Source organism: Pelodiscus sinensis, chromosome 2, assembly GCF_049634645.1.
Source record: "Pelodiscus sinensis isolate JC-2024 chromosome 2, ASM4963464v1, whole genome shotgun sequence".
NCBI lineage: Eukaryota > Metazoa > Chordata > Testudines > Trionychidae > Pelodiscus > Pelodiscus sinensis.
In genome coordinates this window covers 100,233,249-100,251,965 of record NC_134712.1, presented here as the reverse complement: position 1 = coordinate 100,251,965, position 18,717 = coordinate 100,233,249, and the positions used below count along the sequence as shown (strand labels likewise).

General features: G+C 48.4%; 1 long non-coding RNA gene across 1 annotated transcript in view; it reads right to left on the bottom strand.

Annotated features, from left to right (window-relative positions):
• Positions 1-1,136: 1,136 nt before the first annotated feature.
• The window catches only part of LOC112546771 (uncharacterized), a 76,563-nt gene continuing 58,982 nt past the window's right edge, over positions 1,137-18,717 (bottom strand). The window contains exon 4 of the long non-coding RNA XR_012901600.1: positions 1,137-1,613. This is a non-coding gene — a long non-coding RNA (uncharacterized LOC112546771). The remainder of the gene's footprint in view (positions 1,614-18,717) is intronic.

The following is an 18,717-nucleotide window of genomic DNA, read 5'->3' as shown; positions in this document are numbered from 1 at the left end:
CGTTCTACCCAAACACTCACAGAAAAAGGTTTACCGCTGTCGGAAAAACCCCTCCATTCTTTCGACTTTTTGTAGAAAGAACACGATTGCAATGTGGACATAACTGAAGATTTTTCAGAAAAACAGCCATTTTTCCAAAAAAACTCTGCAGTGTAGACATACCCTGAGATATGAGGTGGGGAGGGGATACCTCTGGGATCTGAGGTTCCCCCACACTTCTGAAGGTGGAAGCAGCCAGCAGGTAAAACTATGTCTGAATCCGTCAACTTTTGGGGGCAGAGATTTTCTCTTCTTGTATTTATTTTGCTAATGATAAATAATATTTATTACTACTTGTCACATTGGGGTGAGAAAATGATATTATGTTGTTTAACATTTATTTCTACATATTGTTATTTCTAATTTTCTAAAAAAAATGATAGTGACCATAAAAGACTTTTTCAGAACAATGAAGGCTTGGAATAACTACCTGGATTGGCCTATTGCTAACTGTGTTTTAATAAATTCTGACCCTTACCAGCAGAGTTCTTTCTAGGAAGTTAGAGCTAGAAGGGGACTGTTTCAAATAATGTTGGGGGGGGGGGGGGGGAGGGATTGCCTTTCTCCAGTCAAATCTTCCAGTCAAGTTAATGGGAACTTTTCTAGGTATAGATTTCAGGATAAGGTCCATCATAAACATATTCATTTTAGGAGTAATATAAACTCTCCAGTAACACACAAATTGTGGGCCAAATCCTGCATTTCATACTCAGGGGAAAATCCCAGTGAACTTAAAGAATGTGAATTTTCCCCATATATGTAAGGCAGGATCAGGCAATTAAGAAGTTACCCAAATAATCATTTCCCCCGCATCTTTAGAAGAACAAACATTCTGGTTAGTGGTAGTCACAAGATCATAACCATTTAAAAATAGGAGATAAAAATGCAACCATTCTGGTGACATTTTCCCCAATACGTTTAATCACCTCTGTGTGTCATGGACTTAGACAAATACCACTGAAGTAGCTAGTCCAGAACAAAGTGCATCAGCGAGCAAAATTATGATGTTAAAATTTCCAGGAAAGGTCTGTGACTTGAATCATATATTAATCAGGATCCCAAGTAGACCGAAGGAAGTTTGGTGAATTCGTGCCCAAAGAAAAATATTTAACCAATGAAAAAACCTAAAAGACACTATTTTGTTTTTTATAAAAAAGATGTTCTTTTTTTATTTGTTATTAGAGTCTTAAAAAATCATGAGCAGGCAAGACAACAAGCATGGACATGCCAGCCCATGTATCTAAATCTTAATAGGGTCAAACATTAACCAGTTAATTGAGACAGGTACATGACAGAGAGTGGTCCTTGACTAGACAGTCAATGGGATTTTTTAGCTCAATCTTCATTTGACTGAGAGCGAGTCACCTAACACTTGCGAAGTAGCCAGTAAATCATAATTCTCTCACAGAGCTATCCCCCCTTAAATCTTGTTCCCCTTGCTTCCTCTTTCCCAGCGATCCTTTGGCAGTGCAGGGAATTGCTGCACTCCAGTGATCTCCAATCAACTGAATGGTGATTCAGGCACTGTTCCTATTCGTGTAGCTTAGACCGGCAATCTTTAAGAACCTCGTGAGCTGCAGGATGAAGGAGAAACAAAGGTGATTTAAAGCCAATCTCCTCCTCCATCTTCCCTCAAACATATTCAACTGGATCCAGGGGTTTGCCCTAAAACCTTATATTTTGGTTCAGAAAAGAGAAGTAGAAAGAGTAGAAAGACACTCAGTCATTTCAGACCAACAGATTACTAGGCACAGAGCTGAGTTTGTGTGTGCGTGCTTCTTACCGCTGTGGTTCCTGCAGGCATTATTAGGGGTACTACATTTTTTGGAAAACCAACACAGCTGCTATAATTTTTGGCTGCTCAGTTTAATTTTGAATTTCTCCCTTTGGAGCCCCATTCTTCTTCATAGATTATTCCCATATGCAGAGGGAGTGGAAATGCAAAAAAAGCTTTAACTCACAGAATTTTCTTATAATTCTTCCATCAGGAGAGGTGTGAATGAGATTTGCCTTCACTTTCCCTCCCCCAGAAAAAAATGGGAATTTGGCTCCTGCAAACTTTTGAATCTCACGACATTGTTTGGATAGAAAACGCTCCCACATTTAGGCATTTTCTAGATGCTCACTGCTTGCTAGCCACTTGCCAAATCTTCAGTGTTAACAAGTGATTCCTCTCTTACCGAAGCACTCACAGATCTTGAACGCTGTAGAGCAGTCAATGAAGGGCTTCCATAGGATGGCAGGGAGGAGGGAGAAGCAGGATACTGAGGCATCACCTAGGCTCCCTCTGCCTTCCTTACCCTCCTACAGTAGGAGTCTATAGGCACAGCACCCTCTCTTCTTGTAGTAGCATACTGAAGTATGCCTGCTGCACCAAATTCAAATGTGGACCTTGAACACCAACAAGATCTGTGGTGTTCCACACCTGAGTTATGGCTCAGCTCATAGAGTTTTGGGCCAGGCAAAAAACTCAGTTCCAGATCCATATCTTGAATATTACTAGATTATTTTGGGCCTTTAGGCAGTGAAGTAATACAAATAATAATAATACACATACACACACAGACCACTGTAACATTATTAGTCTTAGGGCTCTGAGTCTGTAACCTGTTGTGACGGGCTGTCACTAGCCCGGGGAGAGGACGGCCGGAGCCACCACCCGCAGACAGCCGGCGGCCAACCCCAAGGCCCCCAGCCTTACCCCGGCGTAAGCCGGAGGAACCGGCGGGACCACCCGCTGCCGCCGCGCCTGCACCAGCAAGGGAACATTAACCCCTTCCCCAAGGCCCCGCCGTTCGGGGGCAGGGCAGTGCAAGGCGGACGTACGGCGGGGGAGAACGTCGGCACGCCGCTGGAAGGGGAGGGCCCCCGGGTAGCGTCCGGCACGGCGGGCCAGTTCAAAAGGGCCCGCCGCCAGCGAGGGAGGGGGCAGCCTCCTCGCCGCGGCGGAGGAGCTACCCACGACGGACTCCGAACGCCTCCAAGGCCGGGAGTCGGCCTGGCCTCAGTCCCGGGACCACCGGGACCGTCACCACCGCTGGCGGTCAGTCAGCCCCCCCTCCGACGGGGGCCGAACCCCACCGCGCCGGAGCAGGAGGGAGCGGCCGAGCCGGGAACGGACCCTGTCCAGGGAGCTTTCCCCAGAGACCTCGTCCGGACGACCCAGGACCCGAACCACTGAATCATGGTAGGTCCTGGGGATTGGGGCTGCGGCCCCAGGAGACGCGAGAAGGGAGGAAGGAGCCCGGGGCAAGGCACTTTTGGCGGCCGTGGGTAGACGGGTTACGGGCGGAGTGATCCCCGTCTACCGCGTCGGGGCGCGAGCAAGCCCCGACGGTTAGGGCCCCGGGCTGGGACCTGGAGAGAGGTTGGGACCGGGTCCCCCTTCCTCTCCTAGAGGGGCGTCCAGCTCCTAACAACCATAACTAAAGGGAAAACGCAAATTGGGACCCCGTGCCAGGGAGGACTTAGACGGGGGGGAGGGCTTTGGCCCCATCCCGTAGGGACGGGTGACTATCTCAGGGTTCACTGGCCCCCCTTCCAGCTGGGAGGGGGTAATCGCACCCAAGGGCCCGGGCCCCATAGCAGGGACCCGGGGTACAACAAGGGGCAGGCAGAGGACGAAAGGGTCTGCAGACCCCCCTTCTCGGGCTGAGAGGGGGTGATCGCACCCTGAACCTTTCACACCTGTCAAGAGCTATCTTAGCTAAGGTCAGTGGGTATTATTTTATTTTGGTCTGTGGAGATCTTATTCAAAAGAACACCCCCCAAAAAACCTCAACCAATAAAAGGAATGTTATGCCACCTGTCAGCATACAGGGCAATAGTCAATGGCAGAGGTTCTTGGGTATGACTTAGGAAAGTATTACAAGTAACCAAAATGCTCTCTTGCATTTGTATCCCCACTACTGACTGGCTCGAGGTGGAAAAAAATGAAGCATTAGGGCCCGGAGTGCGCTACTTCCAGTGCTTCAGGAATGCATATGGCCAAAACTGCCAGGCAGCAAGAACTGAGAGACATTACCAAAGAAAGGAAAGGAGAGGCACCATATGAAAAAAAAGAAGGTTGCATTACCCTCAGCTACCACTACACAGTGCAGTTGCAGTTGGGGCGGAGTGTGAAAATGACATGCAGCTTGCTGGAAGAAGGCCTGTTTCCCTTCCTAAATCCACAGCCCCCGGCACAGCTGATCAGAGCCCTCCTGGGGATACTCAGCCAGGAGTGGGGATTGAGGGACAGACGTGGCAGCTTATGCCAAAGGGCCAGAGAAACAGACTGGTGGAAGGGGTCACGAGGAAATGAGTGGGGTGCAGTAAATGAGAAGGTGGCATGGATTAGGAAGGATACATGGCTGGATGGGTCTTTGAAGTTGCATATAGGGGACCCAACTGAAGCTGTCTACTCATACAATATTCGTAAATTATTGTACCTGGCTGCGTTGCTAAAACTGTTGGCCACACTGTGTATTACTCCAGCTTTCAGATACTTTTTGGTCCAGAAAGACAATCAGCCTTGCTAGCTCATTTTAGCTCTTTTAATAAGTTTAGACTCACACACAGTACACACACAACAACATTATTGGGTGTGGGGCTCTCAGTCTCTATGCTATATTCATGTGTGACAATGTACAGACTCCTATCTTTTAGCTAGTCTCATATCCTGATACAGCTGCTGTGACCTGTTCTAAGAGAGCCGTGTGCATCCGTCATTACTCCCACCACTACCCAGTGTAGGATGCAGACATCCATAATTAGAAATAAATTAGTCCTCTTCTCCCACCTGTCTGCTCTTCCGTCACTGCTGCTGCAGCTTTCACTTCCCTTCCCTTCCCTTCCCTTCCCTTCCCTTCCCTTCCCTTCATGGTTTATATTTTAGCTCAATCATTTCTATATTTTTTCTTCTCGAATCTGAATCCTAAGATCTCAAAATATTTACCCACCAACAAGGGGTCTGAATCTGAAACCAACTATTAGCCTAATCTCCAGTCCTTCAGGTCTGGTACTTGTGTGGGCATATAGGCTCAGCTCCCATAATATTAACAGGGTTTGCATTACTCCCTTTTGACAGCAGAATGCAGACTTTGATTTGCAAAAACAAGTATTAGGACTCCTCTGTTTCCCATTGATGATAATGGCAAAATAGCTAATTTTAGTGGCTGAAGGATCAGGTCCCTAGTGAACTGTTGAACTCTGAATAACTAGCACGTGTCAGTAATGTGATCTGGTGGGTGTGAAATCTTATTCTGGACAGTTGGAAAACACTTTAACAGTCCAATACCACCCCATAATCTCATCAAGGCCTGTTCACCGGGATTGCTCCAGGGGTCAGTTGGAAAACACTTAACATGAAAAAATAAAAAACAAACAAAAAAATCCCTTTGCTTCTGTACTCATTTCATATGCAATACATTAAACTTATCATTTTAACAAGGAGAACTATGCTCCAGATGAGACTGACTCCTGGAACTGCCAGTCCCTGCTCAACTGGAGTAAAGCCACATAAACTACCATGAACACTCAATTACCTGTTTTCCTCTGAGAAGCAGGTGACCGTAGGAGTCTGTGTGCATCTCTACCTGAGGTGAGGAAGGAAGTCACCAAGAGAACAGCTAATAGTAATGGAGTTTTGTAACTTGGAGTGGAGTAACTTGCAGGCTATTTGACTTGTGCATGCCAGAAAGTTTTGCATTTTACTAAAGTTAAGTTTTTAAGACAGTGCTTGCATTTATCCTCTCCCCATGTAAATAAGATCAGTACAATAGAGAGATCTTCGGTATGGAATCTAACAACAGGCAGAGAATAGCAGGTCACAAGCCAACAAAGGGCATGAGCCCACGAGTGCTGTATATCACAAGCTGAGAGACTCTTTCCACAAGACAGTCTCTCTAAGAAAAGATGAAAGAGTTCTGATCCCATTCCTTTGCAGGAGAGCTAGAGGGCTTTGGAGGTTGGGTGAAGTGGAGAATTACCTTTTCTACTTCAAAGGAGCATTTTAGACTGGCCACAAAAAGGAAATATAATGGAATAAACTTAGCTTCTATTGAATACCAGAGTTCTGTTTCACTGAAATACCCCCCAAAATCCTTGAAGATGTACAGAGTCACACACTGTGCAAGACATCAGCTGGAGAAGTAGGAGTTTGTTTTGAGGAATTAAAAACCCTCTTGATGAGATATTTTATTTGGAACCAAAGATTTCAAGGTCTGTGTCAATTTCAGGCTAGAAAGTTTGGTGTCTTAGAAGCAGCCCCTTCCATAACTACTGACATTGAAAAGGTTCAGAAAAGAGCAACAAAAATGATTAGGGGTTTGGAACGGGTCCCATATGAAGAGAGATTAAAAAGACTGCAACCTTTCAGCTTAGAAAAGAGGAGACTAAGGGGGATATGATAGAGGTCTATAAGATCATGACTAATATGAAAAAAGTGAATAAGAAAATGTTATTTACTTGTTTCCATAACAGAAGAACTAGGGATCTCTAAAAGAAATTAATAGGTAACAGGTTTAAAACAAACAAAAGGAAGTTTTTCTTCACACAGCTCATAGTCAACCTGTGGAACTCCTTGCCAGAGGATGTGGTGAAGAACAGGACTTTAACAGGGTTCAAAAAAGAACTAGATACATTCACGGAGGCTAGGTCCTTCAATGGCTATTAGCCAGGATGGGTAGGAATGGTGTCCCTTACCTCTGTTTGTCAGAGGCTGGAAATGGATAACAGGAGAGGGATCACTTTGATGTATACCTATTCTATTCATTCACTCTGGGGCATCTTGCATTCGCCACTGTCGGCAGACAGGATACTGGGCTAGATGGACTTTGGTCTGACCCAGTATGGCCCTTCTTATGTACTGAGTCTAGGAGGTCATCACTTAGCAGGAATCTCCGTGGTGATGCTAAGCAGCACTGACTGCGTTCCTCAGTATGGAAGCAAGCAAGCATCTGGGTCCAGAAGCCTGAATAAAGGTTTTCCTTTGCACTCACTGCAGCTAAGTCCTGACACCGGAGGAAGGAATCTAAGTGACTCACACCTTTCTATGTTTACCAGATCAGCAGTTCACATCAGCTGTGGAGTTCTTGCTGAGACACTACATTTAACACTCTGTATCCCTGGAGGCAGTGTGTACGTTTCGGGGGATGGGGTTGGCTCAGGTCTGAACAGAGCCTATTTTGTGGGTCAGTGGGTCAAAAGAGCCCAAGTTAACACAATTGTGACAGTGTTACAATTAAAAGTCTATATTTTCCCTGAGGCTCTTTAGAAGTAAATGGTGCCAGGGCTATTGAGAGGTTATTTTGTCATTTTACATGGGTTTATTTTAAAAAAATCACTATCTTTGTTGTATGATAATTTTAAATAGCTGTAAATGCACACAACAATTATGAAGGGGTACAAATAAATAGCAAGTTTCTTTGAGCAGCTGGTCAGAGGGGAGCAGGCAGATTGTGTGAAAATGAGGGAGATAGTGATTCCATTCCTCCCAATGGGGGAGGAAACAAAATCAGACTGTCTTTGTGGCTTGCCACGGTGTGATGCTATGCCACTGTGATTTACATTAATAAAATTGTGTAACCACCTTACTATCTTATATGGCAGATAATGAATGCAGTAGAACGGTACTATTAGAATACACTGAGGGACAATCTCAGAAAATGAAATGTGTTATACAGTCTGGGACTGGGTGAAAAAAAAGGAAGGGATACTACCACAATAGAGAGAATGGGTGTGTGAGCATGTGAAGCAAAAGAAGAAGAGAAAAAAATGGAAGACCTGACAGCAAAAAAAAAAAAAAAATCGAGCAAAGAAATCATAATGAAGGAAAATTATATCTACAAATGAATTTACCCTAGGAGATCTTTCTGGCCAATGCATCAACACCTAACACTTTTGGAAAATCCCACTCCAAACTTTTATTGCTTTCTTAAAATTTATCCTGAAACAATGTTCTCCAAAAATGTGTAAAAATATTTGTTGCCAGCTAGAGTATACTAGGTGTCTATTGTTTGGGGAGTTCTAAGTTTTGTGAAACCACAGGTTCTTGTATGATCATACAACCCAGGGCATTTGCAAAAGCATAACACAAGAGTGATTAAGGCCTGTAATGGCCTCCATTCCTTAGTTGCTTTCAACTCCAGTTTACTACAGATTACAGGCAGTCCCCAAGTTACGCGGATCCGACTTATGTCGGATCCGCAGTTACGAACGGGGCTTTTCTTGCCCCGGAGGACGGGACGCCCAGATGCGCCGCGGTCCGCCACCCCCGTCCTCTGGGGCGAGAAAAGCTGCTCCCCGTCTCCCTGGTCTGCAGGGAGATGGGGAGCAAAGCCTTGGAGCACGCCCGCAGCGGGACAGCCCGGGCGCGCTTGAGCTGTCCCCCTGCAGGCGTGCTCCAAGGCTTTGCTCCCCGTCTCCCTGCAGACCAGGGAGACGGGGAGCAAAGCCGCGGAGCACGCCAGCAGTGGGACAGCTGCGGCGTGCCTGGACTGTCCCGCTGCCCGCGTGCTCTGCGGCTTTGCTCCGCGTCTCCCTGGTCAGCAGACGGGCACGGGCTGCACATGCGCCAGGGACACTGGACGCTGCAGCGCTGGTGCAGCTGCAAGGAGAGGCGGGTCGGGTGAGGACATGGGGGGCAGGGCAGGGAGCCGAGTGGGGGACGTTGACGAAAGCGTAGGAGGGGGAGTGGCAGCTATAAAAATGGAAGACGTGGGAGATAAAGGGCGGGGAGGCGGCCGGAGTCGAGGGGACCACCGGGACTGAGGGCAGTGGAGCGGAAGGCTGAAGGGGAAGCCAGGACGCTCGGGCGTGAGGAAGTGGCCCAGGGCGGGTGGAAGGTTAACCGCTTGCGGGCTGGCGAGTTTCGGTGGTTAGCCCCATCAGCCAGGTGGGAGGTGTCCGGAAGGAGGACCCCCACCTTAGGGCCCTGGGTTGGGGCCTGGAGAGAGGGTGGGCCCAGGCCCCCTTCAACCTCCCGAGGGGGGAAGCGTGGGAAGAAGAAGTGTTCACGGCTGCACTAGCAGAGGGAACGCGGTCGGAAGATCCGGCACGAGGACTAAGAGTTGGGAGCCCCAGGACGGGGGGAGGAGGCACAACCCTTCACACGTGGTGGAGAATGTGGGCAGCGGGACACCCGAGAGGGAGGAAGGGGTTTAGGTCCTAACGGGTATATATTCCAAAACTAAAAAGAAGCATCCAGAAGCAGATGCCAAGATGGAGTTTCCAAAATTACTGGAATGGATAATGGAACACCAACACCAATAACACCAACAACAAACGCAGATGGTGCAACAGCTGGCGTCGCAGTTCCAGGAGCAACAGAGGGGTAGTTGGTACAAGAACTGACAGAACACCAACAAGCGGCCAAAGGAAGGTGACTGACGGGGGGGGGGGGTGTTCCCCATCAAGGTGAGGAAGATGGGGCCCGGGCACCCCAACTGCCAATCCGTCTGGCGAAGTTAGGGCCAGAGGATGATGTGGAGGCTTTCCTGGTGACATCTGAGCGGGTGGCTCCCACGGCCAACTGGCCGGAGGAACATTGGGCGACTTTATTGGCTCCTTATCTATCAGGGCCAACCCAATTAGCATACTGTGGATTAGCTACGAAGGACACCTTACACTACTATAAAGTAAAAGAGGCAATATTGGACCAGATGGGGATAACCCCAGAAACATATCGCCAGAAATTCAGGCAGGAAAAATATTGGCAGGGAGAACGACCATGGGTGGTCGTGCAGCACCTGAAAGAGGCAGGAATGCAGTGGCTAGAACCCGAGGTGAAAACAGGGATGCAGGTAGCAGAAGCCGTGATTTTAGAGCAGTTTGTGCAAGTTCTCTTGCAGGAGGACAATGGTGGGTGCAGCGACACCACCCCTCCACCCTGACTGAAGCCATGACCTTGATGGAGGATTTTATGGCAGCCGAAGGAGCGGAGGAAAAAGGAAAAATGCTGGGGGGAGATAACCCTGTAAGGAACCCCACCCCAAGCAAAGGGCTGAGAGGACGAGGAGGTGGTGAACGGAGGAAGCCAATGGAGACGAGCCCCTCAGGAGTTAGGTGTCTGGCCCCAGTATGGAGGACCCCCATAACAGAGGCACAAAGCAAAAAGGGGACTCAGTCCGATGAGAGAGAAACAGAATGGAGAATGGGAGGCCCCGGCAAGTTAATCTCTTCCAATGCGGGCAGGAGGGACACTTTTGCCGAGAATGCCCCATGATGGACTGCACCTTTGGGAAGGTAATGACGTCAGCCGGGGCGGACGGTAAACAAGGTGATGGTTCAAGTAAAGGTAGGAGAAAGGGTAGTGGAAGCCCTAGTGGACTCCGGATGTGGACAGACAATGATATGGGCTGACCTGGTAGAGGGAGGGGCAACGATGGGGGAGCCCATTTGGATGCAGTGAGTTCATGGGGACATCCGCCCCTACCCAATGGCGTGGGTACAAATTAGCGATGAACAGTGTAAAGAATGCTGGCAGGTGGCCATAGCCCCAAATCTGTCCTACCCGGTCCTGCTTGGCTACGACTGGCCAGGGTTAGGCCCGCTACTACAGCAGTGGGGGCAGGGCAGTAAAGATCGGGAGGCCGTGCCAGAGGAAAAGGTACAGATGGCAGCCCAAGGGGAAAAGGCATCAGAAGGAGTCCTCATAAAAGCGGCCGGGGAGGAGGGGACGACCCCAAGAGAGGATCCCATCCCACCTTTCAACCTGGAGCTCGATGTAGGGGACGTCATGCAACTCCAATGAGAAGACCCATCCCTCCAGAGAGCCTGGGAGCGGGTGAGGGGACCCCCAGAGGCTGTTCGGGGAGAAAGGGAACAGGATCAGAACCCCCATTTTGAGGTACAAGGGGATAGACTTTATTGGGTAATTCCACCCAGGGAGGGGCACGAAGCAGTGCGTCAATTGTTAGTGCCTGCTCGGTATTGGTGGCGGGTCCTCAAACTAGCCCACGACAGCCCTTGGGCGGGCCATTTAGGGTGGGACAAGACGCAGCAGCGGGTAGTGCAAAGGTTTTATTGGCCGGGGGTATATTGGGCCATGCGAGATTTTTGTGACTCTTGCCTCCAATGTCAGAGGATGGCACCGGCCCAGGCAGCGAGAGCCCCGTTAGTTCCCCTTCCCATAGTCGGGGTGCCTTTCGAGAGGATAGCACTTGATTTAGTGGGGCCCGTAGAACGGTTCGGCCGAGACCACCAATTTATATTAGTCATAATAGACTATGCCACGCGGTACCCAGAAGCAGTACCTCTCCATACCACCACGACACTCGTGATTGCAGAGGAGTTAATCAAAAACTTCTCCCAAGTGGGGATAGCAAGGGAGATCTTAACTGATCAAGGCCCTAATGTAACCTCCCGGCTGATGAGGGAGTTATGTCGGATGTTACAAATTAAAACCCTCTGCACATTTGTCTACCACCCCCAAACGGATGGGCTGGTGGAACGATTTAATAAGACACTGAAGTCAATGCTACGGCAGTTCATACAGGACGATCCCCGGGAGTGGGACCGGTTATTACCAGCTTTACTTTTCGGTGTTAGAGAGGTACCCCAGGCGTCATCGGGTTATTCCCCTTTTGAACTATTATATGGCTGAGGGCCCAGAGGGATACTAGATTTGGTAAAAGAACAGCGAGGAACAGGAATCGCGGGGCCAGGGCACCGTTCAATATGTGCTACAGCTGAGAGAAAAGCTATGTACCTTGGGGGGATTCGCTAGGGACAATCTAAAGCGGGCTCAGGAGCAACAGGAAACCTGGTATAATCAGAATGCACGCTTAAGAGAATTTGAGATGGGGGACAGGGTATTATTGTTGCTACCATCAGGAGAGTCCAAATTACTAGCCAAATGGCAAGGCCTGTTCGAAGTGATACGCTGAGTTGGGACGGTGGACCATGAAGTTAGGTTGTCAGGGAAAAGAAAAGACACCCAAGTATATCACGTAAATTTGTTTAAAAAATGGAAACCCTGGGAAGCCCTCCTGATAGACCCTCAGCCCTCCGAGATGGACTTAGGACCTTGGAACGAACCAGAGGGATGCCCTCAGCTAAGAGAGACGCTACGGACCTCTCAAAGGGAAGGCATGCAGCAGTTACTGAGAGCGTTTCCACACATCTTGACTAATAGACTAGGGAAGACTAACCTGACCAGACATGAGATATGCAGGGAACCAGGTCAGAAGGTCCATAACGCGTTCCGCCCCCTACCCAGGAAGTTGTGGGAGACGGTACGCCTGGAGCTTCAGATGATGTTGCGGTGGGGAGTGGTCGAGGAATCCCAAAGTGAATGGCGAAGCCTGATGATAGTGGTCCCGAAAGCGGACAAGACAATGAGGTTCTGCATAGACTTTCGGGGAGTTAACGCCATCTCGCGCTATGATGCCTACCCGATGCCCAGGGTGGACGAGCTACTAGAAAGGGTGGGGGAGGCGCAGTACCTAGCAACAATAGACCTTACCAAAGGGTACTGGCAGATTCCCTTGAGTGCAGAAGCTAAAAGAGAAAATCGCCTTCGCAACCTCCTTCGGGCTGTATCAATTCACGACCATGCCGTTCGGACTCCACGGAGCAGCGGTGACCTTCCAACGGTTAATGAACTTAATATTATATCCTCATCAACAGTTCGCAGTAGCCTATATCGATGACATTATCATCTTCAGCTCGATGTGGGAGCAACACCTGCACCATGGGAGTACCATGCTAAAGGCTCTGGCAGAAGCCGGTTTAACAGCCAACCCCCAAAAAAGGAAATTTGGACACCAGGAGGTATCCTACCTCGGATATATGGCAGGAGGAGGCCAGGTGAAACCGCTGGTGGACAAAGTGAGCGTGGTAAGAGACTATCCCCTACCCTCAACTAAGAGGCAGGTATGGCAGTTTTTGGGATTAGCGGGATACTACCGCCAGTTTGTAGCAGATTTCGCAACATTAGCCACCCCTTTAACTGATATGACCCGAAACAACCAGCTGCAGATAGTATGCTGGACGGAACGGGGGAAGAAGGCCTTTAAAGACATAAAAGAGAATCTGATATCGGCACCCATATTGAGGCAACCAGACTTCACAAAGCCCTTTATTGTACAAACAGATGCCTCTGAGATAGGGTTGGGGGCTGTGCTGTCACAGGGGCTGGGGGAGGAAGAACACCCGGTGTTGTATATTAGCCGCAAGCTGTTCCCCAGAGAAAAGAACTATGCTACTCTAGAAAAAGAGACCCTCGCGGTAAAGTGGGCCATCAAAACTTTACGTTATCATCTCCTAGGTGACTGCTTCCTGCTAGTTACAGACCACGCTCCCTTGAAGTGGATCCAATCCATGAAGGAGACGAACGCGAGGGTAATGCAATGATATTTAGCCCTGCAACCGTACTGTTTCTGAGTAATACACCGGCCAGAACAGTGCATCAGAATGCAGATTTTCTCTTTTGCAGCGTAGAAGGACCAGGAGACACCCAAGAACCCCAGTGACACCCTCTAGAGGGGGAGCAGTGTGACGGGGCCACGGAACAGAGCGCGTCCCGGCCACTAGACCTCCGTTGTGAGCGGGGCAATCCGCTCCCGCCTGCGGCCGCGGCAAAAGAAAAGCCAGCGGCTGGAGTGGATCTGGGGAGTGGCAGCCCGGGCACAGGCTGCGCATGCACCGGGGACGCTGGACGCTGCAGTGCCGGCGCAGGTGCAAGGAGAGGCGGGTCGGGTGAGGACATGGGGGCGGGTCAGGGAGCCGGGCAGGGGACGCCGATGCAGGCGCAGGAGGTGGAGCGGCAGCTATAAAAATGGAAGACGTGGGAGACAAAGGGGGGAGGTGGATGGAGTCGAGGGGACCACCGGGACTGAGGGCAGTGGAGCGGAAGGCTGAAGGGGAAGCCAGGACGCTCAGGGGTGAGGAAGTGGCCAAGGGCAGGCGGAGGGATAACCGTTTGCGGGCTGGTGAGTTTAGGCGGTTAGCCCCGTCAGCCAGGTGGGAGGTGTCCGGAAGGAGGACCCCAACCTTAGGGCCCTGGGTTGGGCCCTGGAGAGAGGGCGGGCCCAAGCCCCCCTCAACTCCCCGAGCATGGGAGCATGGGAAGAAGAAGTGTTCACAGCCGTGCTAGGAGAGGGAACGCGGTGAGAAGGTCCGGCATGAGGACTAAGAGGAGGGAGCCCCACGACGGGAGGGAGGGGAGAGGGACACAACCCTTCACAGGCTGGTTTTAAAGAATCAGTGTCTATTAGCTCAGAATGCAATAATTATTAGATAAAGACAAACACTATAGCAATCAAAAAGAAAACTAAATAAAACCCACCCACACAGATTTCTCATAGTTGGCTCTGGACATGACTCATTGGATATGTATTAAACATAGTGGGTGGGTACTTTAATTTGTATGTGTTCCATTGTTTAGCTGTGTTTTGTACTCACTAATTTTGACTTGATTTTTTTTGGCAAAATCTTAGAAAGAAACCATTCTTAGGTCATAATCATGAACTGCAGCTGCGTTACCTCACCTGACTGTCTTGGAATCAGGGTGGAATTCACTGGAGAGAGGGGAATTAAAGCCTATTTGGTCTGTTAACGAAAGCAGGAAAATATAGATGCAAGGGCATAGGCATTATGCAACAATTCAACATGGAGAATACCTGGCAGAGGACGACCTCTTTAGAAATTTACCGACTTAGTTAGGACATTGCATACTGGCCAGGCAGGATTTTCAAAAGCATCTGCTCAAAAATATTAACAAAATAAATAGCTGGGTCTTCAGTCTGCAACACACTAATACACCCAATATAACAAACCAGTAAAAAAAGATATATATTCTATGCTGAACTTGTACAACGTAGACAATTAATTATAATACATACAAATTATAAGAAGAGAGAAAATTTGTTCAGAATAATGGCCTACCTATGGTAATCTTTTTCGTTTCTAGATTTCTATAACTCCTATACAAAATAATGTTACTATTAATATTAATATAATTTGTGTTGTGTTTTCCTAAATGCAGCATGTATAAAGAGCAGGAAGAGAGGTGATGAGCGTGGGAGAGACTGGATAGTGCTGAATAGAAGAAAGGCATTCTGCAACATATCTAGTCACCATCTTTTCTGTTTGTTGAGGGTAGGCTAGAATAAAACTTCTTGGTTTCATCTTAGAACATTTCGGGGAGGCCGCCATGATATTTCAGGCTGAAGCCATGAAAAATCCTCACTTAAGTCCTTTGCAGCTGCGCAGGCCAGTGGTAGGTATCCTTTGCAGTACGTCACTGTAGTTTTAATTGAAGATGGATGTTTAGCATGGACTTTAATGGATAATATTTCATACACAGCTTCCCCTTTATTTTCACCTTGTTACATCAACATGCAAAGGGGCTGGAGACAGACTCCAGCACATCACAGAGATCCTCAACCTCCTTGACAGTGGGATGCCACATTTAGCTGCTGGTAGAAGGACACTGAATCCTTGTGTGTTCCCACTGCACTTCACAGGAGGTGCTACAGGGATCATTTCTGTGGCTTACTGAGATACTGAGGACCTACTGTAAGCAACTGCCCAATCCACTTCCATAGAAGACTGGAGATTGGAGTGACAAAGGGTTCATAGGTCCCAGGCAGATGCTGGGAAACCCCCACAAACTGAAAACTACTGATAAAATGGGCACTGCATGGCTGAGACAGCTAACCCAACATTGCTGAAAATGGCTGGGGCAAACAGAGGAGCCCCTGACTAACTTTATAGTCATGGTTTGCACAATTTCTATAGACAGACTTGTTTAAATAGAGACTAGAAAATCAAATTTGTCAAAATCTTACAGTAGGACATCAAGAGTTAGGGGTACAGCAATTTAGTTTCTTGTTTTATTACCTTCCCAGAGTAGATTCAAAGGCTATGTTTAGACTTCAAAGGTAGGTCGGAAAAAGATATGCAAACTGCGAACTTCAATTTGTATATCTTTTTCAACTTTTCTGTTGAAAGAGGCTTTTCCGAAATTTGGCGCGTCTACACGGCACCAAATTTCAGAAAAACCTGCTCTTTCGACACAACCCTTTTTCCTCGAAGAACGAGGTTTACAAGGCTGGCGAAAGAGCGCTTCTGCTTTTTTGAATTTTTTTTCAAAAAAGCAGATGCGTTCCTTGGATGTGGCATTGCTTCTCTGGGATACCTCTGGTATCCCGGAAAAATGCTGCAGTCTAGACGTAGCCATAGAATTACAGAATACTAGAACTGGAATAGACCTCAAGAGGTCATCAAGTCCAAGTACTCAGCTGTGGGCCTAGATGTCTACAGCCCAGTCACCCCTTTAACTGCCCATCCTCTAAATGATTTTTCTACACATATATTACCTCACAAAACCATGCCGATGTAAGCCTTTGCAAGAGGGTGCCACAGATACAACTGGGAGATCGTGGATGCCCAATTCTTCAGGATACATGCAGGGCTGGTGATCGACTTCCCCGGGCCCCAGGCAATCTGTAGGGTGGGTTCAGCTCTGGGACCCTCAAAAGGAGCCGCAGGTGGCAGGGGCGGGGCTAAGGGCAGCCAGCCCTCTGTGTCACCTGGACTGTGCCATGTGGTGCTCCAGCAGCGTTTTAAAGGGCCCAGGTTTCTGGCCAACCTTGCTGTTACAGTAGCAGGGCAACAATCCTGACACCCAGGCCCTTTTAAATTTCCAGGCCCCAGAGCAACTGTTCCCTTTGCCCTCTCACCCACATCGGCGGCCCAGGATACATGATCTAATATAAAATGGCAAATCATCTGTTTCTGTTGTCGAAATAATGAATCTACTTCACCAAAATTCTTCAGTTTTCTTCTTTACTTCACAGTTAAAATATGCAACCTATTTGACCTTTAGTACACTCCTTCGGAGTGTTTCGGCTGAAAGGGAGCCCAGATCAGCCAAAATAAAGCATGCTTGGCCTTAATAACCACTTTCCTTCCATCACAAAGAAAATATTAATGCTACCTTTGTGCAAATCCCCTTCTCCTAGTGGCTGCAGTTTCAGAAGAACTCCAGTGGCTAACACATTTACTGTGGCTCCATGTTAGTCTGTTCATTAAAAAGCAGCATCTACTTAATGGAGTTACATAGCTTCTCGATTGTTTTCAATGGGACACTTGTGGGATATGCAAGTCATTCAATTTTTCCACTACATCACATATGGCACTTATGTCTGTCTGTTCCCATTATTTATTCAAATATAAGACAACACTTCACTTTCCAGCAGCAGTTTCCTGTGTAACAACCATTTAAATGAATGGCTCAGGAAGCTCCACAAGTATGTTTGGCAGCACTGGAAGCACATTTTGGCGACTATATAGCAAACAGTGCTTATGGTGCTGATGAGGGAAGCAGACAGCTGGGTCAGAATGGATTTGCAGCCCCCACACATACTGCAGGCATGATATCTGTGGCAGGTTTCTGCAAGAAAACAGGTGTGAAAATTGAATGTGTTAAGTACATGGCCAATGGGTCTACCTGGTCCAAACTTAGCCTTGGAGAGAAGTAGCAGGTGGCCTTCCTACTATTCTCAATGGCCACTGAAAACAGAGAGTTGGCTGCAAATTTGCCCTGAACTAGCATACTGACCTAAAGAGTCGGTCCTTTTTCTTGCAACTCCACAGCCTTATCTGAACTGGGCCTTACAAAAGCTTCAGTAAGCAGGCACAATTGGGTAGATTATGGACTGAGAAAAGATTCTTAATGCCGAATCTAGAATCCTGGGTCTAGATTCTATTCTGATTTATACTGCTTTAAATCCAAATTACCTTTAATGATAATTGAATATCTAGATTTAAAGGGATGTAATTCAGAGCAGGATTTCATCCTCAGCATTTATTTTCTACTATCACTAATGCTACTAATTGTTTCTGTCAGGGGTCTCAAACTCAATATACCTTAGGGCTAGTGCCAGTCCTCAAATCCTCCCAGTGGGCCAGCAGGCACCCCCCCTTTGGGAGTCTTCGTGCATTCCCCTTCCTGTGCTTTTAGCAACCCCTCCTGCTGGCCTGCGTGCTCCTCCCACGGTGCATTTTCTGGCCCCGCCTGGCACCCCCAGGCAATTAAAAACCTGCTGGGGGCTCCCACCGCCTCCACCGCCAGTGCAGTGGGACTAGAATGGCTTTCTGCTGGTAGCTCCATGCTGCTGTCGGCACATTCCCGTGGCCCAAGAGAAGCGTGTGCAGAACCAGAAGTGTAAGCTGTGACAATCTAGATCAGGGCTTCTCAATACGCGGCCTGCAGGCTGCATGTGGCGCACGGCCCATTTGTTTATGGCCCATGGTGCGGTTTGGGTTTACACGAGGCTCAACACATGGCCCGCGGGTTGGAGCCTTTGAACATGACCTCCACTGGGAACACACTTCACAACAGCGAGGCATCTCGCAGGCTGTTTGTGCACTGAAAGATGCACGCAGACGGACTGGCTGGAACAGAAGGATACAGGATGTCGGCATTTCTAGCCCCCAGGGAGGATGTGCTGGGAATGCTGGGGCATTGTGGCAAGTGCTGGCTGCTTAGCCTTATGGGCAGGGCCTGAGAGGTGCTGACTGGCTCACATTGGCCACGTTTAGGTCCAGCGCCACAGCTTAAGGCTTAATCTTTGTATTCCTGCCTGTCAGTGTGAATGAAGCTGTTTGCATATATTTACATATAAATTTGCATGTACATGCAACCACACTTAAGTTGCAGCCCTCAGCATGTGCTGTGAGTATCACTGT